Genomic DNA, 27,442 nt, shown 5'->3' with positions numbered 1-27,442 from the left:
ACTGTTGGTGGGAATGTAAATTGATACAGCCACTATGAAGAACAGTATGGAGGTTCCTTAAAAAACTAAAAATAGAACTACCATATGACCCAGCAGTCCCACTACTGGGCATATACCCTGAGAAAACCATAATTCAAAAAGAGTCATGTACCACAATGTTCATTGCAGCTCTATTTACAATAGCCAGAACATGGAAGCAACTTAAGTGTCCATCGACAGATGAATGGATAAAGAAGATATGGCACATATATACAATGGAATATTACTCAGCCATAAAAAGAAATGAAATTGAGTTATTTGTAGTGAGGTGGATGGACCTAGAGTCTGTCATGCAGAGTGAAGTAAGTCAGAAAGAGAAAAACAAATACCGTATGCTAACACATATATATGGAATCTAAAAAAAAAAAAAAAAAAAAAGTGGTTCTGAAGAACCTAAGGGCAGGACAGGAATAAAGATGCAGATGTTGAGAATGGACTTGAGGACACAGGGAGGGGGAAGGGTAAGATGGGGTGAAGTGAGAGAGTGGCATGCACTTATATATACTACCAAATGTAAAATAGATAGCTAGTGGGAAGCAGCTGCGCGGCACAGGGAGATCAGCTCTGTGCTTTGTGACCAGCTAGAGGGGTGGGATAGGGAGGGTGGGAGGGAGACACAAGAGGGAAGAGATATGGGGATATATGTATATGTATAGTTGATTCACTTTGTTATAAAGCAGAAACTAACACACCATTGTAAAGCAATTATACTCCAATAAAGATGTTTAAAAAAAAAAAAAAAGGATGAGGATGAAAGGAATTTTCCTAATGGCAGAAGTCACAGCAGAAGGGTTTAGGAAGCCTGTGAGATGCGGAAGACTGGGTCAAAAAATGGAGGCAGATGGACAAGGGAACAGTATAGTAATGGGTCCTGCTGATGGATGACATAGGCAGTTGAGGTTCTAATGGTGACTAATCAGAAGAGGGATGTGAACCATGATAGGATGAGTCCTGAGAAGGCCTTGAGAGATATCGAGTATGTTCGTGATGGATGTTTTGAGCCCAAGGAATGAGTGAACACCTTCTCAGAGGACTTTGGCCACAACCCCCAGTCACTTAAGGGCCTCTTCTCTCTTAACAGCAAAGCAGTGGTGCAGTCTAGGAAAGGACAGATCCTCGTGGACTAGGAGGCCAGGACCTATTGCTTTCCTTAGTGAGCGTGGTGTGGTACCTAAAGAACCTACATCATAAAAGTGATGGAAAAACTAAATCATTGCAGGATGTTTTGTCCTTGTGTTAATGGATATATTATTTTCACTAATATAGGATACTAAAAGGATCTGTTATTGTTCTCTTCCCTTTCCCCCAAAAGTGACTAAAACTTGGTACTCTACCTCAGGCCTCTCTGCCTCAGAGAATCTGAGATTTGAAAGTAAAATCTGCTATGCATAAGCAATAACTCCCACACAGGTTAAATCTGAGGTGAAGACACTTGGATGAACAGGATGAAGGCTGGTGCTGGGAAAGAAGACCAGTGAAAGAGAAGTTTCCTCAGGCAAGGTAGACTCTAGGGGCTTGGGGAGATGCCATGAATGCAGGTAATATCCCTGATGGTAATGCCTTGTGGGATACCCATGGAGGCCAAGAACTGGTCAGAAAAGGTCTTTAGGGACCAAATGTATGGTCCATGCATCCTCCCTAGGATTGCTGGAGAATGCATTTCTGAACTTGCAGAAAGCATCAGGGCTTGGTAGGTGGTGGAGGGAAAAATGGAAAGTAGCTTTTCCAGAAAAAGGAGCTACACGAACAGGGAGGGCCATTCCACCTCCCACATCTTTCTATATGCACATAAGCATCCTTCTTCCCCCTTCCAAATTTGGAATCCAAGGAGTGAGAAGACAATTAAAACACGTGACTGAGATTTCATTTCTCACCTCCTTAGAGAGTAGGGGCACAGAGACTGATTTTATTTGAGTTAGAAAATTAAACCAAAATAACATTTCCTGTACTGATGTGTGAGAAGGAAATACTTATCACTTCCACATATAAAAAGTCCTTGCAAGTTATTTATGTTGGTTATTAGTCCAACTCCTCTCAATCTTCCAAAGTTGCTATCAAATCAGGATGTGCTGAAAGCCTACCATGTGCCAGGAGCAGTACATATATTACATGATTTAATCCTCACAAGTTTTCCAAATAAATAGCATCACCCCTATTTTTGAATTGAAGAAATGAACTCAGACAGATTAAGAAATTTGACCAAGGCCTCATAGATGGTAAGATGTTAGTCAGGATTTAAGTCTAAGGTTGTATAAATCCAAAATTCATGTTCTTTTATTTCACCACGCTGCTACAAAAAACATACATGGAAGTATTTTTTAATGCATAAAATGATACATAAATGAAAGCATCATTATTATGTTAAAGACTCTGGGGATCAGAGAACATAGGCATAGTATTCTCAGAGCTTTTTCTCATTTCCAGGCATAACAAGGGTACATGCGATTTTGAAGCAAATAACTTTGGGAGTAAAATGTAAAGAAATTGTATTTCTCTCTTAAAATATAGTTTCATAATGGTCAAATGTGGTTTTATAAAGAGTCAGGTATTCAGACAGTCTGTCATTAGAGTAGCTTCAATTCTCTTAAAAGTGATCAGATCATTAGAGCAAGTAATAGAACCAAGGTTATGTAAAATTAAATTTACAAGTAAAAAATCAGTTTTTAACCCAAGCTAAGGGAAAAAAAAGATAAAAGTCACTCACTTCTGATTGGAAGAAAGTTCAGGGAAATGTACGTTGATCAGTGTGGGGGATACATGTAAGATCTATCGTTGTTCTTAATTCAGCACTGAAAAGAAGACTCTGGCTTCTGAAAAGCTCATGAAATTGACATAACTTCAGTGAAAGTAAATCTGAGCCTCAGATAGGGATTTCAAACTGTGTTCCACTCAAGTCTGGAAGTTAAAATTTGGTGGTACTTAAAATCAGATTTTTATAATAAATGAATGTTAGTGTGTTTATACTTTATTAACTCAAATTATTGTATAATTACTCAACAGATGGTTGAAAAGCAGCAATGTGCCAGAAGGGAGGTGAAGAGTTGGGAGAAAGGGCAGAATAAGGACAAGACTGAGACTCAAACAAGAAGGAGGGAGTCAGGGAACAGATTCCCAGGTCGTTCCAGAGAGGAGGCCCATGTGGTCAAGACACAGTGTTTTAGGACCCAACTCTCACAACAGAGGTTCTGGAACTAGTGAGCAGCATGGTTTTCAATCAAGAAGGTAGGATGGAGTAACCAGGAGATTGCTGCACATTAGATTCCCAAGCAAGAAATAGTTGATTTAAAAAAAAAAAAAGAAATAGTTGATTTACAAGAGATCAATAACTATGACCCCCCAAACAGAAGATTGGTTCAGTCTTAGGGTAACTGGTCCAACTAGTCAAATAGTTGAAGTCAGGACTCCAGTTCTGGAAAGAGGGGGAGACAAGACAAGGACACTACTTAGACTGAATGAGGGCGGAACCTGGGTCGATACCCAGACCTGGGGATTGGACCAAAAACATAGGAAAAGAATAACAGATGAGGATGCTTGGATGTTTGGTCTTCTGAGCTGGTCAAAAACCCAAAGTTCTTCCCTTGTGCACCAGATACCGAGTCTACGGATGGAAAAGACCGTAGTGGGACAGGGTAGGGAGCACTGTACAGAGGTAAAGGAGTTGAAGTCAAGTGCAGTCGTCATTACTAGAACACCAGATTTATTCCAATCTCCAATCAGCCATGTCAAACATGAGGAGGGTAGAGAAAGGGAAGCTTTGTTGAAGGCTTTTAAGTCACGCACAGGCCCTGTGAAAATTAATTCCTTTTCCAGGGAGAATATGAATTTATAGCCAGACTCAGCTTGGAATAGCTGGAAAGACAGAGGCTTACAAGTATATCATACCAAATGAAATGAACACATTTTAAAGCACCTATCTCCCCTTCGGAAATCGCTGACATTAGATCCTATATTCATTTAAACTAAACTGCGTTGTTTTCTCCCATTCAAATGTAAAAGTGTCCTAAGAGATTTAAAAGCAACCATTCAGCTGCTGTGACACAGCTGCTGTGTCACAGCTGCTGTGTCACTAAGCAGGTTAGCTAAGAGTTAGCTAAGAGGAGCGAAGGTTAAGAGGCACCTTGCAGAAGCCAATGTCAAAAGCCACTTATGTGGCCCAGGCTCCTGACTTCAATCCAGATGTCAAGATCAGTTCATTACTGGGGATTCTCCCTGCCCTGTATCTTGTCCAAAATGCATTAGCATCTTCAGGGCATTATTATGCCCTCTTTACTTTCTTATCATATTAACTTTCTTCCACAAAAGAAAACTCTTGCTGACATAAATGTTTGATTAGAAGCTTTCATATATCCCAATATGAAATGTTCCCTCTCAACCAGGGCTCATGAAATATACATCAAACAAGTTCTTTGTGCAGCATAAAACAAATTTCAATACTCCTCTTCAAATAAAATAATAACAGTGTTAGACTACTTCTAATTCCTATAATTGGCTTCTGGAGGTAGTTATTATAACCCAAGGATATACATACATGCAAATTCGATTTTTCAATTAACCTAACCTGCCAGCCTGTGAATTCCAAAGACCAAGGATAATGACTTTTTTGGCTTTTGTTCCAATTATCTTACTAGGAGACATTAGATTGGGGAATTTTTCAGTCACCTTAGTTGTAAAATTTTGCTAAACAATTCTTCATAATCCATTTTATTAATAATAGCCTTAGCTTTCAATTACATTAAAAGCTGTGGTACTACGGGGTTCAGCCCCAGATCTTATCCTTTTTCTATCTGCACTCATTCTTAGGCAATCCCCTCCAGTGTCAGAACTTTAAACATCATCTGTGAGAATATTACTGAGAATATAAATATAAGATTTATATTGAAAGATTCCATTATGACTCCATTTTTGGCAATTGAATAGTGTCAGTCCCTCAGATAAGAAACAAAAAAGAAGGCATGTTTGAGAGTAAAGATAATTAATTTATCTGGGAATTGATGGTTTGGGGGAACTAATGATATTGTCAAATGAAAATACTCAATAGAGTCTGGATATCTGGAGAGGTCCAGGGACTAGCGATGTAATTTTGAGAGTCATCAGGAGATGATGAAAACCATGGCTTTGGTGACATTACCAGGGAGTTTATGTCCATGAAAAGAGAAGAACCAAGGTAGGAAACTCAGGAATACTAAAGAGTAAAGGGAGGGCAGAGGAAAGACACACACTGTTATGCTATGAACGTTTGACTCAAATGTTGAATCCTGACCCCTGAAGGTGATGATTGGAAGAGTGGGGTCTTTGGGAGGTGATTGGGTCATGAGGGTGGAGCCTTCATGAATGGAATTAGTCTTCTTATCAAAGAGATCCCACAGAGATCCTTAGCCTCTTCTACTATGTAAGAATACAGCAAGAACATGCTGTCTAAGAACCAGGAAAAGCACCGTCACCAGAACACAACCATGCTAGCACCTTGATCTTGGACTTTCCAGCCTCCAGAACTGTGAGAAATAAATTTCTGTTGTTTATAAGCCACCCAGTATATGGTATTCTGTTATAGCAGCCTAAACAGACTAAGAGAGAAATTGGTACCAAGAAGTGGGGTACTGTTGTAACAAATATCTAAAAATGTGGAAGCAGCTTTGGAACTAGGTAATGGGTAGAGACTGGAAGAATTTTGAGTTTCATGATAGCAAAGGCTCCTTTGCCATGAACAAGACTATTGCCATGAACAGACTATTAAGGGCAATTCTGGTGAGAGCTCAGAAGGGAAAAAGGAGAGCTGTAGAAAAAGCCTCAACTTCTTAGAGAATACCTAAGGAATCATAAACAGAATGTTGACAGAAATATATGAACCATAAAGGCCACTTGAATGAGGTCTCAGATGGAAATGGGGAACATGTTATTGGAAACTGGAGGAAAGGCTATCCTTGTTATAAAGTGGCAAAGAATTTCGTTGAATTGTGTTCATGTGCTGGTGTTTTATAGAAGGTAGAAATTGCAAGCTATGAAATTTTATCTTTAGCCAAAGAGATTTCTAAGCAAGGTTTGAAGGTGCGACTTGGCTCTTCCTGATCGCTTATAGTAAAACGTGAGAAGAGGGAAAATTACTTAAAGATGGAACTGTTAATCAAAAATGAAGCAGAACTTAGACATTTGGGAAATTCTCAGCCTATCCATATTGCAAAGTGTAAGAACACTGAGGGTGTGGCCAAGTGACCTTTTCTTTTCTTTTTTTTGACAAACATATCAACACAATTTATTTTTTCCTAGATTTCAGCTCTTAAAAAGAATGACTACCAAATAGATACTAAAACATTGCTTCTTTTTCTATTTAGGTAAATATCACCACCCAAGTGACCTTTTCATAAGGAGATTAGTATGGATCAGTCATCTCTATAGAAACCAGGTGTCATTCTTTGCAACAATGGAAGAATGACTCTGAAAGCAATTCAGAGATCTTCACGGCTGCCACTCCCATCACAGGCCAGAGTGCACAGGCTTGGGGGGTGTGAATGCCTTCACCTAGGTTTCAAAGGGCCACCTGGCAGAGCCACGGGAATAGGACCCCAAACTGCCAGAGCTTTGGAGCCCCAGCAGAGAGCCATGGCATGTGTGGAGCCCCACCAAGTGATGGGGGTGAAATTGCCACACCCTGTGGGTCTGGAAGGCAGAACACTGAGTTCAAGAGGACTGTTCTTGAGACATGGTCTAATGGAATTTGCTCCGTTAGGTTTTGGACTTGCTTGGGACCTATCACTCCTTTCTTCTGTTAAAAGATAAACTGAGGCATATTAAAATTTTTCAGAGTTTATTTGAACAAAACTTAGTTGGAATCAGGTGGCACCAAACCAGAAGTAGTTAGAATCACTTCACCAACAGAAACTAGAGGAAAAACTTTTATAGAGAAGATGCAGAAGCAAAGCATAGCAATTATTTGATTGGCTACAGTTTAAGCAGTTGCCTTATTTGGGAAAGGCTAGTTGGCTGTTTGTGATTGGTTGTCCTTAGGTTTCAATTTCTTAACCTTGAGGCGTTACACATTTAGGTTTTGGTCCATTTATGTAGGCTACTATGGCATTAAAGCCACCTCAGTCTCATGGCTTCTTTAATTGATTTAATACTTCTTACCTATTTCCCTCTTTTTAAATAGGAATGTCTATCCTATCTCTGTCCCACCAGTGCATTTTGGAAGCATATACAGTAAGTCACCTACATACGAAACTTCAAGTTTCGAACTTTCAAAGATGCGAACGTGTGTTCGCGTGTCCAATCACGTAAGTTAGTTCACGTGTCTGGCGTACATTGTCACATGCGTGCATCCTCTACAAGTGGTTGCTGCAATGAAGGTTGCAGCAGCCGTTCAGAATGCAATCCAGTGCTACCGTGTCATCTATGATGAGAAAAAAAGAGCTACTACCCAGACATCACTAGATCGTTTTTTCAAGAGGGTAGATAGAATTGAATGCCAGCCATCAACATCAGGCTTGATTGAAATTGCAGTTTGCCCTCCGTCTCCTATTGCGGATGATCCTTCAGCTCTACCATCTCGCACCTCCTCTCTCTCCTCCAGTCAGTAACTCTTCTTGCCTGTTCACTTGATGCCAGCCCCTGTATGCCAGCTGTTGTACTGTACTACCGTACTTTTCAAGGTACTGTACTGTAAGATTAAAAATGTTTTCTTTATTTTTTGTGTTTTTTAATGTATTATTTGTGTGAAAAGTATTATAAACCTGTTACAGTACAGTACTATATAACCGATTGTGTTAGTTGGGTACCTAGGCTAACTTTGTTGGACTTAGCGAACTAATTAGACATACGAATGTGCTCTTGGAACGAAACTCATTTGTATGTAGGGGACTTACTGTAATTTGTTTGGTTTCACAGGTTCAGAGCTGGAGAGGAATTTTTCCTCTGGATAAACCTTACCTCAAGTCTCACCCATAACTGATTTAGATGATATTTAAATGAGACTTTGGAGTTTAGACTTTAGCATTGATGCTGGAATAAGTTAAGACTTTTAGGGTTGTTGGGGTGAAATGAATGTATTTTGTATGTGAAAAGGACATGAATTTGGAGGGTCCAGGGGAAAAAATCTATAGACTGAATGTTTGTATCCCTCCCCCAAAATTCCTATGTTGAAACCTAATCCCCAATGTGATGATGTTTGGAGGTGGGGCCTTTGGGAGGTGATTAGGACGTGAGCATGGAGCTCTCAAGTGTTAATTCCTTCTGTTTCTCTATCTGGGGCTTTTTCCAGTGCCACAAGAGCTTGTTTGATGTGTATGCAAGGTAGTCCAAGATGCCAGGTAACCCTCAACCAATGAGGGATGAGAGTTGTCGAATAAATAAGCAAGTTTCCTCTTCCACTGATGAGATAATACTGAAGTACATTCCACATGATTTCTCAGAAGATCCCCAGAACTGAGCCCCAGTTGTCCACGTTGGTAACCCACTCATTCATGCTCTCTTCATTGGCTTTTCTACTTTTTCTCTCTCAATTTCCCCACACTATCTCTTGTGCTTTCTGAAATCACCTCCCAAATAAAATATATGTAGTTATTTTACTGTCTCAAGGTCTGATTTGGGGTAAACCCAAACTAAAGAAAGTATCCTTCCTTCCTTAATATACAACATAAGTATGTTTTAGGACTAGAAGTTAGAGCAAAGGAAAATATCCTGGGACAGGTCCAGAAATATGTAGGCCTGACACAGTACCTAAAAGCAGACAGCTTTAGTGATAGCTTCATCTTTGTATCAGATGCCTGCTTGTAGACAAGATCAGTTCTATTCAGATATAAGAATCTTAATCTCTGACTTTTTGTTTTTTAATTTGTAAAGTGTAAGCCACTGCTATGCTTTGGGGAACCAGATGACTTATGTTGGCTTCTGTATGTCTCTGCTTCGATCATTTTAGGAGGCATGTCATTTTCTGTGGGACGTGTCATTGCTCTGATAAGCTTCTCCCAAGCCAGTGGAAAATGGGGACCACTTTAAATTTTCATTAGCTTCGTGATGCCTCATCCTACTTGTCATCCTGCTTGCCTGCTATTAGAGGGCAATTACTTGACGAGTTCTTTTAGAGGAATGAAAATGCTAAATGGTGTTCACTTAGTGGTCACTTAAAAATCTGATCTCATTACAGACCCAGAGATCCTGCTATAGGAGAAGCCCAGAGAGAGGTCAAATACACTTCATCAAGTGGAAAGAAGCTAGTTCCTGCTGGGATAGACATTGTAAAATATTCTTAATGGCACCTTCTCTCAAAAGTTGACATTTGTTAGTCTCAGAGTTCAAGTGAGTGATTCTCTCATTGATTTCTAGATTATTTGAACCACCCCCTAATGTTAAAGTGACAAGACTTCATTTCATAAATTCAAATGGCTAAACCATATCTTCATTCTATCCCTACTTCGAATAGACCTACTCTTATGTTTGTGATGCCATGTTTACAACTCAGCATTTTGACTCATATGACTTTCTGTGGCTCTTCCAGAATACTGCCCATAGATTTTACTGTTGAAGTGATGTCTCTTCTTCTTTTAAAGCATAATAAATATAATAGCTAAACCAAATGACAACAGAGAAATCAAGCGGAAAACTCTAAGAAGACTCCACAAAGTCTGCTCAGCTAGAATGAAAACATTGCTCTACCAAGTTGGACAGATTCTATAAGCCATTAGCATGTTTAAACTTTGGGGAAACTCATTTCAGCATTTGCTGCTTGCTTAAACTTGCCTAAGAGACTCAAAATGAAAAGATCACACACAATGAATAGCCACCCCAGTTGGCAAGTAGGTATTATGCACCCAGAAGAGGAAATAAAATCAGGGTCGGACCCACAGAATAAGCTTTATGAGCAAGATGTGTATCATCCGTAGGGGGACTTCCTTATGGAGAGAGCACTCATGATACTACACAAAGTAGAGAAATTATATTAACTATGTGCCTTTGCAACCTGTCTGCTCCTCCCAGAATTTCCAGTCAACGAAACACAAGAAGGATCATCCCACTGGGGGCAGGATTTCTGAACTGGAGTCTCGTTCTGAATGTTATTATTTTTTAAGGCAGTGATCCAAAAATTGAAAGTTAGAGTAGACTAGTGATTGTACCAATAGCTCAAGCCAAGCTAGAGAGGAGGAAGTGATTGCACATCTGCTCTGACTTTAATGCCAACTTTCCTTCCTGACACTAAGTTCTCAGAGAGCAGAGAGTGGGAGTGCCTAAACTGGGTACCATATAAATTAATCAGTCAGCTAGTTACAAATAAACTCATCCAATCTGATATATCTCCACTTTATTAGAAAATAATGAGAATAAATTAGCAGTGGCGTTCTGTCCTGTACATATTTTATTCACTCTCATGAGTCTTTAATATTTTAAATATTGTATAGATATAATTAAAATTTTTAGCTCATTTGAAAAATATAGTTTCCTCTATTTACTAGATAAATCTGCTGCATTAAGAAGCTAAGGAGGAAAAAAGTTGTGTCATGTTTCTTTCCAAGAATGAGCCAAAGTGGGGCTTTCTACCTTGCTACCCTCTAGCTATACTAGAACCATGGACAAGTAGCTTACCCTCTCTAGGTCTCAAGTGCCTTATTTTTAAGGAGAGGAGATTGTCCTAGATCATTTATACAGACTCTTGCAGCTATAACATTCAATAATTATTCAATGATCACAAATATTTTTATTTTGACATCCAATTTTGGGTTATTTCATTTTATTCCAAGTCAGAGGTTTTTTGTTTTTTGTTATTTAAATAAAACTAGGAATATAGAATTGTTAACTTAGAAATACTCTGCCCAGGATCATCTCCATTTGGTTGGTTGTTTGTTTCTTTGTTTTATTGGGGTATAACTGCTTTACAATGTTGTGTTAGTTTCTGCTGTACAGCGAGGTGAATCAGCTCTATGTATACATATATCCCCTCTTTTTTGGATTTCCTTCCCGTTTAGCTCACCACAGAGCACTTAGTAGCGTTCCCTGTGCTATACAGCCGGTTCTCATTCGTTATCTATTTTTGATACAGAACAACCATTCAGATTTTCTAGCTAGTTATAATTCAAGGGTCATAACTCTCAGCCGTATTTGTGCCACTATGTGCCTGGCATCCTGCAAAGTGCTTTACATATATTGGCTCATTTGATCTGCATGTCAGCTCTGTGAGGAAATCAATTCAGAAAAATAAAAAACTCACCCATTGTCTGGCTTTAGAAAGTAACTGAGGCAGGAATGGCTGGCTCAAAGCCCATGCTCTTCAGCGTTGCATTATAGTAACTTAATTAAGGGAAAGAAGAAAATACTTACATTGGGCACAGCCTTTCAGTAGAAAAAAGGTGTGGGTTGGCATTTCCTGAGGAGCCAAGAAGTACTAACAGGTGTGCAGTAAAATCAGGAAAGACATCCACTACTAGTGTTCTCCCAATTCACAAAAATCCAATGGCGGGTTGTAAACAATTCATTTGAAATAGTCATTTAAGATACGAACTATTTGAAAAAGACAAGCAGTTCTACCTGGTACATGAAGATTTATTTTGATTTCAGCATAACTTCAGGAATGCACAGTTGTATTAAATGATTTCAGATTTTCTTTGAGAATGATAAAAGCATAGGTTGAGTTTATTTTTTTTTAATCTTAATTAGTTTTGGCTGCATTGGGTCTTCGTTGCTACGCATGGGCCCTCTCTAGCTGCAGTGAGCGGGGGGCCACTCTTCGCTGTGGTGCATGGGCTTCTCATTGAGGTGGCTTCTCTTGCTGCGGAGCACAGGCTGTAGGCGTGTGGGCTTCAGTAGTTGCAGCACACGGGCCCAGTAGCTGTGGCGCATGGGCGCTAGAATGCGGGCTCTGTCTTCAAGGTCCCTTGTAAAATATTTTCTGTTAATTTCTTTACTTGAGTCCTTATGCCTCAGTTTTTGTTGAATAATAAATTATCTGTCATTGTAAACAAACAAACAAAAAATTACATAGTAAGTGATGTAAAGACTTGAACTCAGATCTTCAGAATGTGAGTGCAGCCTCAATCTCATGGGCAAGAAACAATACCTAATTTTTAAGAATGACTTTAAACAGTATTAAGATTTTTTTTAATGTCCAGCATTAACCTGGAGTAACATTCAGGCACTAGTTTGGAAAAATGTGCAATTGTTTTTCACACATATATTAAATACACAAGTATATTAAATATCTAACATGTTCCAGGTCCGAATCTAGGCATAAGAGAGAGGATAATACAAAATTAGTAATGTAGTTATTGCTACTGTGGAGCTCAAAGTCTAGTAAAAGAGAAAGACAAATAATTCCAATGAAATATATGCGTTGTAACACTATGAGCAACAATGACTACAGAGGAGAGAGCAACTACATGTGCTCAGAAATGAAGAAACTCTCACAGAAGAAGAGATATTTAGGTTGAAACTAAAAGAATAAATAAAATCTTGCTAGATAAAGTGGGAAAGGAGGCTTTCCAGACAAAGGGAACAGTGTGTGAAAATGCTTGGATACAAGAAAAAAAGAAACGTAGGTTCAGAGAATTTCAAGTGGTTTATTGTAATTGGAAAATGGAGTTTATGTTTGAGGGAAAGGAAATGCTGAATGAATCTGAAAAGAATAGAACGTGGCCATCTAGTCCTAAATTTTTTATGACACACTAAGGAATTTGGACTTGATATGCAGTGATGAGCCATTGCATTTTAACCAAGAAAGAGACATAATCAGTTGTATAAGAGCACAATAATTCCGGTGGCAACGTGGAGGTAGGACAAGAATGAGGTGGGAAGATCAGTTAGGAGGATACGGCAATTTTCCAGCTGGTACTGAAGAGGACTTGGGTTACAGTAGGACTTGGGTTAACTTGGGTAACACTGTAACCCAGTAGGACTCGGTTTACAGTGTCAGTGGGTTGAAACAGTAGATTTAGAGATGCTTTGAATAGAAATCTCTTTTGTAAACTCCCTAGATGGCATCGTCACCATCTCCTCTCCAGAGTCGGAACACTTTGTTCATTCTACAGTGATTATATTTGATTAGATGTCAATTTCAATTTCTAGAACTGTGATTTCATCAAGAACAGGAAATATGTCTTACTTTTCATGTTCCCACAGCAACAAACATAATATCTGGAACTAACAAGAACTCAGTAGGTTGTTGATAAATGCTTACTGATGTGTTCAGAAAATTATTGAGGAATTGTATATGTATAATGGTTACTCTTCTGTATCTATTTGGTTAGACTATAGTACCTAGTTATGGAATGGAATTTTAATATAGTGTTGTTGTACAGATATTTTGTAGATGTGGTAAACATCTACAGTCAGTTGACTTTAAGTAAAGGAGATTTCCTCAACAATGAGGATAATGAGGTGGGCTTCATTCAATCAGTGGGAAGATCATAAAAGCCTTAAAAGAAAAACTAATTTCCTTGAGAAAGAAGAAATTCTGCCTTGAAACTGCCATCATCCAGTCCTGCCCAAGATGCTGCCAGCCTGCCAGCCTGCCCTACAAATTTTAGACTTACCAGCCCCCACTTGCATAAGCGAATTCATATTTATCAAATCTCATCTATATATTGATAGATCTTGACATATTTACAATTAAACCTGTTGGCTGAAGGAGAGGAGGGGGAGTTAGAAGAGAATGGAACCAGTGTTTGAAACTTAGCTAAATGCCACTTATCAAAATAAGGACCACCAGGAGAAAACCAGTTCAGGTTGAAACAGTGGCTTCACTTCTAGACATGTTGAATTTCAGATATGTGGAAAATTCCAGCAGATATGTAGAGGAGACAGATGGAAATAAGAATCTTCAGTTCGTAAGAGAAATTATTATAGTCAAAATATTTTATTCAGCCAGAATAAATAAAGTTTCTGGCTGCCTAAAAAGCACATACAACACACATTCACAGTCAGGTTGAAATTTACACACCATAACTCATATATAGAAAAGAAAAATCTAGCTCTAGTTATTGTCTGAACATAATTTACCTTCTAACCTATTCCACTCAAAATGTAAAACTTGTCTTGCAAAATAGCTCAGTGTTAACCTTGCTTAGTAAAATAACTCAGCATCTTCCCATTTAAAGCAATTTCTTCTGGGGTAAATATCTCCTCTAGCCAGAGTTGAAACTCGCCGTCAGGGCTGTTTCTCCCTCCACTAACTTTTCCTTCCCTAAGTTTGCTTATCACCAGGACAATCAGATGGGAGAAGAATGAGGGTTGTTTCTGTGTCCCACAAGCTGCCCTTGAGGTTGTCACTGACCTTCACTGAGATGTCCTCTTCCTGCCTACTTACTGGATACTCTATGCTTTTGTGTGCTTATAAGTGAGCCAGATCTATTTGGGATAAATTTGAGCTAGATATATCTGGAATCGAATCTCAGGCAAGTCACTTAGTAGCTGCAGGCCTTTGGGAAAGCTGCTTAACTTGACTGATTTTACCTTACTAATCTGAAAATAGAGTTCTTTTCTACTTCCTAGAGTAAAAAGCAAATTAGAAAGCAATTGTCCATAGAAGGACCCCATGCCACCAGAGGAATAGCCACACCCAGTGATAAACCCTTATACAGCAAACAAACAGTGCTCTCCGTATCAGAATCTCAAGTGATAATAAAACTAAGAGTTATTTTCCTCAGCTGAGCCTGTATACAAATACAAAGATTTAGGCACTATACTGTTTAATATTATACCTGTTGTTTTGTATATCATTCCTGATATGCAATGATGAAGAGAAGAAAAAACTATAAGAAAATTTTCTCCTAGCATATAAAATTTTGTCCACAATCCCACAGGTTTAAGCAAAAAGACTGTACTTTTAGAAGACAAACACTTTTAGGATGAGTAGAAACAATAAGTAATCTAAGATGTTTCTTTAAAGGGCTTTGCCTGGGTGGTTCTCACTGGCAGGGGCTGACATCACTGGTGCTTATCCTCTAAGTAAACCAAATGAAGTCCAATCATTTAATAACAATAATATGTCCTCTTTGCCTCTTAGCTCTTCCACAGGTGAAGCAAGATTATTTACACCAGGAATCAGCAAGCCATGCAGGAGACATCTGTGACATGTGTCATGAGTTCACAGCAGTGACATCCCCAAGGCAGCCACCCCACCCCCACCCCCACCCCCCGCCTAGTGTTTACTTACGTAAGTCCAGACCAGAGGTGTCTGCTGATGATCAGCTGACACCTGTAGTTTCAAAACTGCTACAAAGGAAAGCAAGGAAATATCACAGAACCACAAAGGAGGCTTTCTTAGGGAGAATGATTCCTACATGCAAAAAAAAAAAAAAAATCGAAAATTAGCAGAACTACGGTGGTGTAGCTGCTGCTACAATGGCTGATTTCTGCCCTGCATCAGCATCAGTAGCTGCCAAGACATTTTGAAATGACTCATTTTTAGAAGTAAGGATGAGAATGGGGCTGGCTCTGGGGCTTGGAAGAACCAAAACCCACTGTGAGACACAACACAATGTCTACTGTGTTGACAATTAGTTAACACTGCCTTAGTTTTTCTTGCTCTCACCCTATTCATATTATTTAGACTAGAACCTCCCAAATGTAATTTGGAGCCTCCCCTCCAAGCTTCTTGAAGGGAGGATCTTCCACAGTGATGAATGCTCATTTATTTTCATATGTGAAAACACCATATATCTCCTATCAGAAAAACAATTCTGTTTGCATTTTTTAAAATAGTTTATTCTTGTTCTCTTATTCTCTTCTGCTCCATTGCATGCTTTGAGTTACTTTTTCCCTCCTCTCAAGCTGTCAGTATTATCAGCTCTCTCATATGAATATAACACTCTACCTGGCAGGTTACAGCAAGCAAGGCAAAGACCATAAGGGCAGTCAGCTATCTGACTTAGGCTATTGTATTTAGGGTCCAATTAAACTTGTGCTCTCATATGTTTTAGGTTGGTTGTAGATTATAACAATAAGAAATAAGAAAAAAATTGTAAGTAAAAAGAGACATGAGCAAAAAACCTTAAAATATAGCACTAAGCTATTTATTTCAATCTCCTACTGTCAATAATACAATGAAAATTTCACTTTTCAAGCTGGCAAGAAAAAAAATTGAAATTCTCTGAATTGAATGCAATGAAATATGTACACTTGTACTCTTGGGAGTAAGAGTTCTTACAACCTTTTAGGAGGCCAATTCAGTATCATTATCATTATTATTTAGTATCATTAAGGGCCTTAATGCATTCTGATTCTTTGCCTCAACAATTCTACTTCTAGGAATTTACTCTAATAATCAAAGACATATATAAAAATTTATTTACATTATTTATAACCAGAAAAAAATGTAGAAACAAATATCCAAAAGCAGGACAATGGTTAAGCAAATTATTGTATATCCGTATTATGGTCACTTTTAAAAATCATCTTAAAAAAATAAGAAAATGATCATAATATACTTGGTGAAAAATGTGACTATAAAATTATGTAAAATGTTTACTCCCCCCTGGGAAATAAATTCCTTTTTCGGAAAGCCATTTGGCAATGTTTCATAAAAGTTACATTTATATGCATATGTACATATAAATATATATGCACACATGTAAAATTTATGTACATACATATATATTTATACCTTTTAACTCAGTAAACCAATTTCTGGTCACCTATCCTAAGGAACTAATCCCAACAGATACAAAGATCTTTAGTAATTATTAATGATTTAATACTAAAAATATTAGAAAAGAAAGATTAATGTTTAAGCAAACAATAATAGGAAGGAGCTATTACAGGGACAATGAAGATAATGCAATAATATAAGAAGTGTCTGTAATCTGAAGAAAAGGAGGCTGAAAAGATGTTTATAGAATATAATTACAACTAGGAAAAATATGCATGCAGAGGAAGCATGACAAGTTATAAATAACTGAAAACAAAAATGCCAATGTTAGGGTGAAACGACCTTTGGGTTTTTTCTGTTTTCTGTTTTTCTCTCATTTATTGAAATTTTTCTAATAAATATAATAAAGTGCTTAGAAAAGCATGGAAAAGGGGAAGTGACAGAAGTTTAACTGAAACACAAAGGTGCAGCTTAGAACAACTGAGAAATGAGAATCCATGAGTCAGGAAAAAGCTCAGAAGGTAATTTCTCTGCTTCTGAAGGGAGCAATTGGATTTGAGGCTGAGTTAGTGAGGAGTATACCCAGAAAGAGGAGGATTCAGATGCCTCAAGAACTTGGAATCCTGAAAGAATACTAAGTTTGGCCTTGCAGTGTGATGGTTTATTGGGGATGGGAGGAGGGGGGCAGATTAATGTTAACACTTTTAATGCATGCCAGTCTGAGTGAAGTGGTAGATTTTAACTTGTATCCAATACTTACAGGGTCCATGTTCAAGCTCTGCTAATGGCACGAAAAGAGCTCCTCTCTGGAGCATATACCAAGTAGGAGGTTGACAAGAGGTCCCAAAAGATATCTGAGAGCCAGAAAAAAAGCAAGAGACAATGTCATGGTAGCCAAATTGGAAATTTTGAGCAGAAAAAATACCAATATTGTACCATGAAATACCTACTCTCAGATTATCAAAAGCAGAACCAAATCAGCTGATCCTACCTACCTAGTCCTAGCCAAAAGGGAAAAACCTGAATGGAGCATGGAAGAAGGTGAAGATGGGACCAAGAATTGCAATAAAACCCTTCATTCCAATCAAAACTTTAGCTTTCCATTTATCGAGTTTTCACAGATGGCAAAGGCCTACCTTACATAATAGGCATGATCCATCACAATAAAATAGCATTAAAAAGTTTCATGTCACAAAACAGAGCAAAGCAAATTATAGTTCCACCAGCTGAGTGGGGACTTGGAAATGCTTCCTTAACTTGATGTTTTACCATAAAAACACTAAGCACTGAATTAGTTTAATCTGTTTTTCAGACAGAGAACATGATATCAAGCCAAGATGACACAGAATGAAACACAAAGGCCCCTGGCAGTCAGTACACTGAGACTCTACCAATAGGTAGGTACAGATATGAGTTTACCCAATGGCTACCTTTAACATTAGGTGTGAACAAGAGAGGTGAACAGATTGAGTTTGATGTGTTAAGTGCTGAAGGAGGAAGAAGGGAGATGTGATGTCAGCTGACCGTCTTCCACTCCCTGTGGAAGCGCCGGATGTTCTTGATTTCCACACCAGCTTCAATTGCTGTTCCCAGCACCAGCTGAAGGGGGTATGAGAAATTCCTAGGGTTGTCCAAACAGGTGCCCGTGATGATTGTTACCATGCTGCTGGGGTCAGGGGTTCCTGGCTGGGATGAGTCCAGCAGACCTTCGCAGAAGTCAAGAATGTTATAGAGGTCCCAGGCATCAGAGTCTGGCCTGGTCGTCCTGGGCCTCACTGACCTCGTAGACACAAAGGACTGGCAGAAAATGTACTGGTTCCCTCTCTTCAGCTCATCCTCTAGGAAGGTGACGGCTGCCAAAGCCCAGCAGTCTTCCCTCCTCAGGACGTACAATATGTCGACCACGATCTTGCGTATGATGAGGAGAAACTTACCACTGGTGGCAAGCTGCTCGATGACTGGAAGATGTTCACAGAGGGCCCGAGGGTCAGGGAACAGGTACGGGGTCAAAGCTGACTGAATCTGGAGGTGCCTAAGGATCTTCTCCAGCTGCACCACTTCACTCTGAAGCCAGAGCTGAACTATGTCTTTGGAAAACCTGATCCTTGAAGTTCCCTCTAGAAACTGTTGGGACGGGTTGCCTGGTCCTTCAAACCCAGAGCTCACAAAGACCCCCAAATTAGACTTGAACCTCGGGAACGGTCCAGAGAGTGTCGTTGCTAAGTGGCCAAAGCTTCTGAGGAAACAGATGCGCACAGCAGCTTCATCCTGGGAGCTGAGTAGAGGTGGGTCTTGCTCCAAGCCAGCCCTCTCCTGGGAAGCCTGCCGGGGCGAGTGCTGGCCCAGGGCGATGTCCTCAGGGAGCTGCAGGCACCTGGGAAGGCTTGGGCCCTTACAGCTCTGCAGCAGATCACGGAGCTGGTGGGACAGGCCCAGGCCTGGCTCCTGAAGGGCTCCACGGAGGGCAGCAGGTTCAGCAGCACAGACAGGTGATCCCACAGGCGAAGTGGACTCCGCCAGTGTGAGGCGAGGAGGCTGTGGTTGGTGCGGAGCCAGCCTAGGATCACCTTGACGGTGGGCAGCAGGCCCTCTGCAGAGAGGGTCTGCAATTTCTTTTGAATGGTCTGGAGATTGTTGCAAGACTGGCTGATGGAGGCCTTCTGCCCCAAGTAGGAGCCAGCGGGAGGCTCTGTCTCAGGAAAGCTGCTCACACCATCCTCTGTGCCAGATGCACTGCTGGAGGCATCAGAAAACTGTGGCTGAAGACAGGAGCCAAGTGCAAGCCACGTTTTACTGGGAGCTTGTGGCTCAATGTGGCTGGCAGGTTAGCAGAACTTCCTATTTTTAAGTGACCTAATAGACGAGGTCACTCGTCTGGGACCTCTATAACATTCTTGACTTCTGCAAAGGTCTGCTGGACTCATCCCAGCCAGGGACCCCTGACCCCAGCAGCATGACAACAATCATCATGGGCATCTGTTTGGACAACCCTAGGAATTTCTCATACCCCCTGCAGCTGGTGCTGGGAGGTTGACGTGTCTCCAACTTATCCACCGGATGGGCAACTTGACCTTTGGATTTGGCCCCATGCTCCTGCCTTGCTTCTGGATTCAGGGAGCCACTTTCCTCTTCATCAGTTGTGTCTGAATAAGTAGTTTCACTACTGATTTCTGAGCTGGCTTGTGAGCATAAGGATAGTTTTCATCTTCATCTATCTCATCTGAGTCACAGCAAGAATGAAAACTGGCTTCCGAGTTGTAACCCTCACTGGAAACGTAAGATGACCTGTGGTTCTTCTGAGATCTGCTGTGGTGGGGCCCAGGGCAGGGGACTGGAAGGTCTTGTTGCTCCTCCCCAGCTTGTATCTTCTGTTGGTCTTCCTCGTCCCTGGGGACATCCACCTCTGGAGTCAGCTTCCCTTTCCGGAGCTCAGCCTGGACGCGGGTAGTCACATGTTGAGTTAAATGAAAGAAAAGGGTCAAGGTGAAGGTGACCACTGGCCTGTGCTGCTTCGAGCCTGTTGTCCTCAGGCTGTGCACACTCATGAGGCAAAGAACCACCATGTGGAAGATGAGGAGGTCTGGGAGGAACAGATAGCCCCTTGGGGGCTTCCTCTGGAGGCCTGGCTCAAGTCGATGGGCACGGCCGATAGGAAAGGCAGAGACGGAAGTCTTCCAGAACCAGCTGGCACAGGGCCATGAGCCTGGTTGCTTTGAATTTCTGCTGAGGCTGCAAGAGGCTCTGAAGGTAGAGGAAGCTAATCAGCAGCTTTTGTTATCCCAACACTGCCTCTGGCTGGGAGAGAGCTTCTTTCTTTGGTACCTTTTCAGCTGGCTGTACCTTTTTCCCGCATGACCATAGAATCCTTTGAGGTTCCAAGATGCCCCTTGAAAAGGCACTTCCGAGCAGAGGCAGCGCTGGTAGAAGTACGTGGCTTCAATGTCATAGTACTTACTCCCTGTGAGAGCCCCCAGCTGGTTGAAGGGCACGCCCATGTGCAGGGCCACTGGCATGGCTCGGGGTAACACCTCTCCACCAAGTCCTTGGTGGCCAGGGCTGGGAACTCATTCTGAAAGCGGAACAAGTCTTCCAGGTACAGCCGACAGCGGTGGCAGGCCATTCGCACCCAGGCCACCTCTTCTTCTGAGGCAGGACCTGCTTTCTTGCAGCCAATCAAGTGGATGGCACTGTGAGGCCCATCAGTGTAGCTTAGTAACCTCAGGTCACAGTGCTCCTGCAGGAACAGGAAGACATGGTCATAGAACCTGAGGCCGCCCTTCAGGTGAGCCTGCAAGGCGCCTTCCCACGGTTTGAAGGTGTCCACGTGTTTTCTTTTGGTCCTCAACAGCAGCGTAGCAACGTCAGAGTACATTTTCCCCCATAACAGCTCTTCTGCTTTCCACCCATAATCCACTGGGTGAAGGAACATGAGTTTAATGCAGACTTGCTGAACCACATCCCTGAGGGCAAGGACATGAGGCTTGAAAACTTCTTTGTGGGCATTTCCTTTTTGAAGGAGAAGAGCTCAAGACACTGAGCTGCCAAGCAAACATCCTGGTAGAGGAGTCTGGCCTTCAGGGCTTCTGCCTGGCTTCTCTCCATAAGGCTGGACTCTTTTCTTATGGTGCCTATCTTCTGAGAAAAGACAAAAACTACATATTAGTACCCACCCATAGAGACCAAAAATAATAACAATAATAATCACCAGAGCAACACAGTGGGGCTCTATAAAGCCTTTTGACGTGAAGCAGGAACTTTTGCTCACACTTCAGATCTCAGTTTAAACACCGTTGCGTCCAGGAGGCCAACTCTAACTCCCCAAATTAGGTTAGATGCGCCCCCTTCACACTGAGCTGGCTTCCTTTGGGTTTCTGGGACTCAGCTGTCTACGAGTTTTTCTTGACTGTGTTTCTCCTACCATAGCACATCCATTATCTATCATTCTTGCTCCCAAACTGGACCACAAAGTTCTCTGAGGGAAAGGTTAGAGGTCAATTCACCATTTAGCTCCTAGTACCGAACAATATCTAGTTCAAGCAGAGGCTCAGTAAAGAAAAGTGAATGGAAGAAGGTTGTTCCAAAAGTCAGTTCCTCAATTATCATTTTCAATTCAACGATTATAATGTATCAAAGCACTCCATTATACTATTCAAAATACATGTCTAAGAGTGAAATAAAATGCAATGTAATCTCCTTAACTGCAAAAAAAAAAGGAAAATAATCCCTTATCAAAAATTAAATTTAATCAAGCTTGTGGATTTTTTGGAGAATTCGACCTAGATTCTATGTAGTTAAAAGTATTTGTAGTATAAATATATCTAAAGAGATATGATATTTAAATATATTAAATAATGTTTAATACAAAAACTATAAAATTCCTTATCTCTCAGTAGAATTTGCTTTTAGACTCTCCGGATGGAGGGAGAAGAGAAATACACCTTATAATATAAACAGAATTCGTACAAAAGAAAATACAAAGCGCAAACACAAAATAAAAAATGTCTTGCTTCCTCATTCTAAAAGAAAAGCAAATTAAAGCAAACTACAGGCAATAAATTAATTACTAATAATTTAATCAACGTAGTAAAACATATTTTAAATTATAATACACGATGCTCAAAGCCATGGTGAAACTTGTATAGACTTACACAGCTGGAAGCATTACAAGTTTTAAACATATTTTTGTTTGTAAAACCATTTATGTCCATATTCTTTATCCAGCAACCTTATTCATAGGAATGATGCCTAAGGAAATAAATTTAACAAAAGCAAAAAGCTACGTTAATAAGAAGTCCATTCCAAATGTATCTTTAATAAAGGAAAGGAAGGGTGGGAGGGAGGGAGGGAGGAAGGAAGAAAAGTAAAATTAACCTAAATATTTTACGCTCAATGAATTGCTCATACATGTCTACACGTATGATAGAAAGTCATTATGTCCATTAAATATAATAATTATATAGACAAAAATAATAATTACTTGGAAAAAGTGGAATATGAAACAATACATAAACTGGAAAATTACATCTTCAAAAACTAAAATGTAATGTGTAAAAGTTAAGAGGTTAGCGTGATAATGACTGCGGTTTTTTTCCCCCAAAGTTCCTTAATACTGCTATTGTCAGTCATTCTAATACAACTTATTAGTTGGTACAATTTATGAATCTACATTTTTGTATGACTGGCATTTAAAAAGAGGAAAAATAATAATAGTTCAGTAACTAGAATAAATAGCATTAAAATGTCAAGTACATAAAACTCATTGAATACATAGAGTATCCATAGAGCTAGAATAGCATATGAAATACCTATGATCTGTTACTAGGATGTGAAAAGTTAAATGAGGGATGGGGGCAGAGTAAGAGAAAGAATTTGGGCAGGAGTGCAAGGAAACAGCCAGAACACAGAAGTTGAACCAGCAGTTGCCAGAGCAAAATCTCCATCCACCAACATGAGGCTTTTCCTGGAATGGTACATAAATGGTTAGCCTGGCCTTTCTCAGTCCTGAGAAAGCTGAATGAAGGAAGAGAGAGAACCTACTGAAAAAAACACCTGGAGAAGAGAGATCTAGGTTAGATTCAAAGCCACACATACACTTTATGTAAAGGAAATTTCACTCCCTAAGAAGCCTAAGAGCCAGAAGCCAGAATTTCCAAGCAAGGGAGAGAAAAAAATCTAATACTCCAAATTTATTAGACTATTTTGGGAGACACAGATTCCATTTGAAAGCCAGATGGGAAGAGGAGTGGACTGAAGTCATTTTTACTGGCCTCTTCTCCCTTCCCCTTAACCTCTAACCACACCTATTGACTTCCAATGACAACACCCTGCTGCAGCCCTTCCAGGATGGCTGTGGAAAACCCGTTGCCCAAAATAATAGGCCTACAGTCACCCAGGTTTGGACAAAGCTCACAAATAGGCTTTAAGTCATCTCCTAAACCCCCAAGTTTGCCAGCTCTGATACAAGGACCGGCATAAATCTATGAAATGAATACGGAATGATTTTCTCACACTTAAACATTTCCAGACTGAATAATTCCTAGGAATGGTCCATTCTCTCTGAATGAACATAAATGTGAGCTGGCTCCTGGCTGCACTTCACTCCAACACTAATATAAGGCCCACATAATCACTTCCCAGACCTCTGTCTTCCTTGGGGGACATTTGGATAAATTTCCCAGCAGGCTTCCCGATACAAGGCAACTAGGCACAGCTGTTCCCAGTGCAGCCAGGAACCAGTCACAAGCAATTCTGTGACATTTGGACCAAAACTCCTGAAGTCCAGAAGCTTATTTATGAGAAGAAAAACATTAAATCCCCTCCTTGAGATGGACCAAAGGAGACTCTCCTGTGTACCACGCATCTGAACTCACCGGGAAGCTCTGACCTCCAGAGCTTACTCCTGCTCAGCCTGCTGGCATCCCAGGCTTGGATCCCACACGCTAAGCTCTCAAATCCTCTGGAATCTATTACTTTGTTGACACACCTGGATTGACTCTGCATAATTGGCATGAGCTGGGTACACTCTGGCCAAGAAGGCTGACTAAAGCTGCTTCCCCAGGCAGGTAACACAGGACCAGATATAACCCTGATAGATTTGGAAAATCCATAGCCCTAAGCCATACAGAAAACTAGGTCTGGGTAAAATGTATCTCTGTGACCCAAGAGTTAGACATATCTTGCACGAAAAGGATGATTAAAAGAGGCCTTCCTCCATAAAGACAGAACCATAGCTGTTTCCTCGTCTTCACTCAGTCCAATCTAGTCATAAAAACTGGTTCTCTAGAGCCTTGTATTATCACAGGCCTCAAGAAATCCTTGAAATATAGCCTCGGGGAGGAAAAAAAAAAAAACTCCTGAGCAAAGAGACTGAATATAAACATGTCTTGTCCCCCCTCCCCCCTCCACCCTTGGTCATCCTCTGCATAGCCTAGAGTAATAGAGACTTCACTTCCTAAGGAAAAAGGGTGATCCACAGCCATTATGGAATTATATATCAGCTTAGTTCACCAGATTTGGGATGGCTTTGGTGTTCTTTATCAAAACTCCAAGAAGAAAACGTAGGAGTAAATGTTTTTGACCTTGGGTTATACAGACTTCTTAGACACAACACCAGAAAGCAAGAGACCAAACTAAACCTCTTATGAGGAATATTTTCATGAACTTAAATGTTCATTTTACATTTTTATGCTAAAAGGGGATTATTTATCATCACCTGAATAGAAAGTTTAAAAAAGAAGGAATTTCCTTCTGATAGTGACACTCGGTTGTCATATGTTCTAGCTGTTAATGTGACTTTAGAAAGGGTTTGTGTATGCCTGAGTGGTGTCTTCCGGAATCTTCAGGGAAGCAGGTGTTCTGCACGGTTTGGAGCTACCATTTCTAGCACTTTCCAGAAATTATCTGGTACTGTGAAATATAAAAATACATATTAAAAGAATCAGATATTTGCTTCAGTTTGTCTCTAAGCAATTAAACATAAAGAAGCAAAAAAAAAAAAAACCGTCAGAGACAAGTTATATAATTTAAAAATTGGTTTTCAAGCACTAAACAGAACAGTACATCTCTTCCATAAATACCAAATATCCTATGTTTAGGATGAAGACATGGAAATATTTGTTTTTAATTTGTCCATACTTACCACTGGTAGATATGTTTCCTGCTGTTCAAAAACATATAATAGTTGAAGGCAAAGCAGTAAACCTTTTAGAAAAAATTATTTTCATGCCCTCAAGGTAGAGAAGAAAAAATTTTTAAACAGAACTCAAAATTAAATACATGCTAACCAAAAAAGAGAAAAGACTGGTATATTCAATTGCATTAAAATTAAGAACTTCAATTCAAAAAAAATTTAATGTACTAAAAATTCTATTAGTAAAGGGTGTTTGCAGCATGCATAATAATAAATGACTAATATCAAGAATATTATTTTTAAGTCTATGAGTTAAAAAGGAAAAAGACAGTCTAATCAGGCACTTCAAAAATAAAGGACACTCAAACAGACCTTTGAAAAGAGGCTCAATTTCATTAGTAATCAGAGATTTTCAAATTAAAATCACAAGGAAGTACAGAGCACATCCTCCAGGTTGGCAAAAACTTTTAAAGTCTGACAACATCAAGTATTTGCAAGGATACGGGATAAGAAAAACTTTCATACATGGCTGATATAATTACTTTGAAAATAGTTTGGCCTGATGTGGTATAGCTGAACATTCACATACCTTACAATCCAGCACCTCCATTTTTAGATTTAAATGGTGGGAAATCTCTTGCACCTGTGCGCCAGTTGACATATTAAAAAGTATTTCTAACAGCATTGTCTTTAATAGATAAAAGCAAAAACTGGAAATAACCTGATTGTATATCAATAGTAAGTTGAATAAATAAATTGTAATATATACAGCAGTACATGTTTTTACCATACAGTGGTAAAAATAAATGAAACATGCTGCATATATCCATATGGATGTGTTACACATAGTGTTGAACAAAAGCAGTAAGCCACAGAAAAATGTATAAAATATGATGGTATTTATACCCAGGCCCAAAATAGACAAAATTAAGTAAAGTATTGCCTATGGATACATACTGAGATAGTAAAAACATAAAAGTAAAGGAGTGATTATCACAAAAGCTAAGATTGCATTTTGGACTGGGCAATTGTTGGGAAGAGGGCTAAATCAGGAGGTGTACACATTGGGGGTAAGGTGTCTTTAAACACTAATAATATCTATTTCTTCAACGAGATTATGTGGGATGGATATGTATACACACACACACACATATACACGTGTGTGTGTATATATATATAAAACATATTATACTTGTGTGTAAATTACACAATTTAAAAAATCTTAAAACGTAATTCATCATATAAAAAAGACACACCACTGTGTATACCACAGATTTTTATTATTATGCTTTTAGGGAATTGCTAGATTGACTCTTGTGGCTAACTTGAATAATAAATGTCATTAAACATTAACTGATTTTGTTTTCTATTAAATAGACTGATTGAATCTAATCAAGATGTTCAAAATGATCAAAACAATTTTCTGTGTAGAGTAGGAACTAGAAAAACAAAAAGAAATAAAGAAAACAAAAGATTAGAATCACCTCTCCAACAATCTATCAAAACACAAATGATTCCCAGATAGTTGAGATAAATGAGTGGTCAGTCACTTGCACAATTAAGACAGTATGATGTGTAAGATCCCTTTTAGTCTAATATGCTTAAAAAAATTATTATACCACAAATCTTCTAGGCGCAAAACACTGCCTATCGCTAGTTATAGTGTACTGACAAATTCTTATTTTGATTTTATTTTATCCCATCATGAGCCATGAAATTCAAGCTGCGATTAAAGATTAGCTCTCAAGTGTAAACGATAATGTTTTTTCATCTATTACTACAAACCATATTTCCTATTGAAAGCAATGTGGCTTTATGAGATAGCCCTTATAAAAGAGCTTAATAATTACCAATTTTACACCTAATTCTCAGAAGTAAGGTGCCATTTCTTGGTGACTATGTTCTAGAATAAAACTGTTGGAAATAATATGTACCTATAGGTATATCACAGGGAAATCCTACATGATAATAAACTTTGGAGGAAGTCTCTAAGATAGATATTTGTAAAGAAAATATCTCAAGTCAAGATCACAGAAATGTGAGGTGGTTCCACTGTGTCTGTGAGCCACTATTTTCTGCTCCACAATCCTTATTTTAAGAACATGGACAAATTGAAAAATATCCAGGAAGGTGTTTGAGATGATTAGGGATATAGACATCATCATCTTAAAGTTTATGGGGAAAAAAAAAGCCTGCACGGTCTAAGGACA

At 39.5% G+C, this 27,442-nt stretch overlaps 1 long non-coding RNA gene and 1 pseudogene across 2 annotated transcripts in view; both read right to left on the bottom strand.

The window, feature by feature from the left end:
• LOC309647239 overlaps positions 1 to 27,442 on the bottom strand; it is a 154,241-nt gene that overhangs the window by 90,396 nt on the left and 36,403 nt on the right. The window lies entirely within an intron of this gene.
• Positions 6,252 to 27,442, bottom strand: part of LOC309647225 (nonsense-mediated mRNA decay factor SMG5-like) — a 92,231-nt pseudogene continuing 71,040 nt past the window's right edge. Inside the window, exons 2-3 of the transcript XR_014268660.1 lie at positions 19,658 to 21,238; positions 6,252 to 19,486 (exon numbers count right to left, since the gene is read on the bottom strand). The product of XR_014268660.1 is annotated as a nonsense-mediated mRNA decay factor SMG5-like (transcript). The remainder of the gene's footprint in view (positions 19,487 to 19,657; positions 21,239 to 27,442) is intronic.

The sequence above is a fragment of the Balaenoptera physalus genome, assembly GCF_965194825.1.
Source record: "Balaenoptera physalus genome assembly, chromosome: 17".
NCBI classification, from domain to species: Eukaryota; Metazoa; Chordata; class Mammalia; order Artiodactyla; family Balaenopteridae; genus Balaenoptera; species Balaenoptera physalus.
The sequence above is the reverse complement of the archived record's forward strand: the minus strand, read 5'-3'. Positions and strand labels throughout refer to the sequence as shown.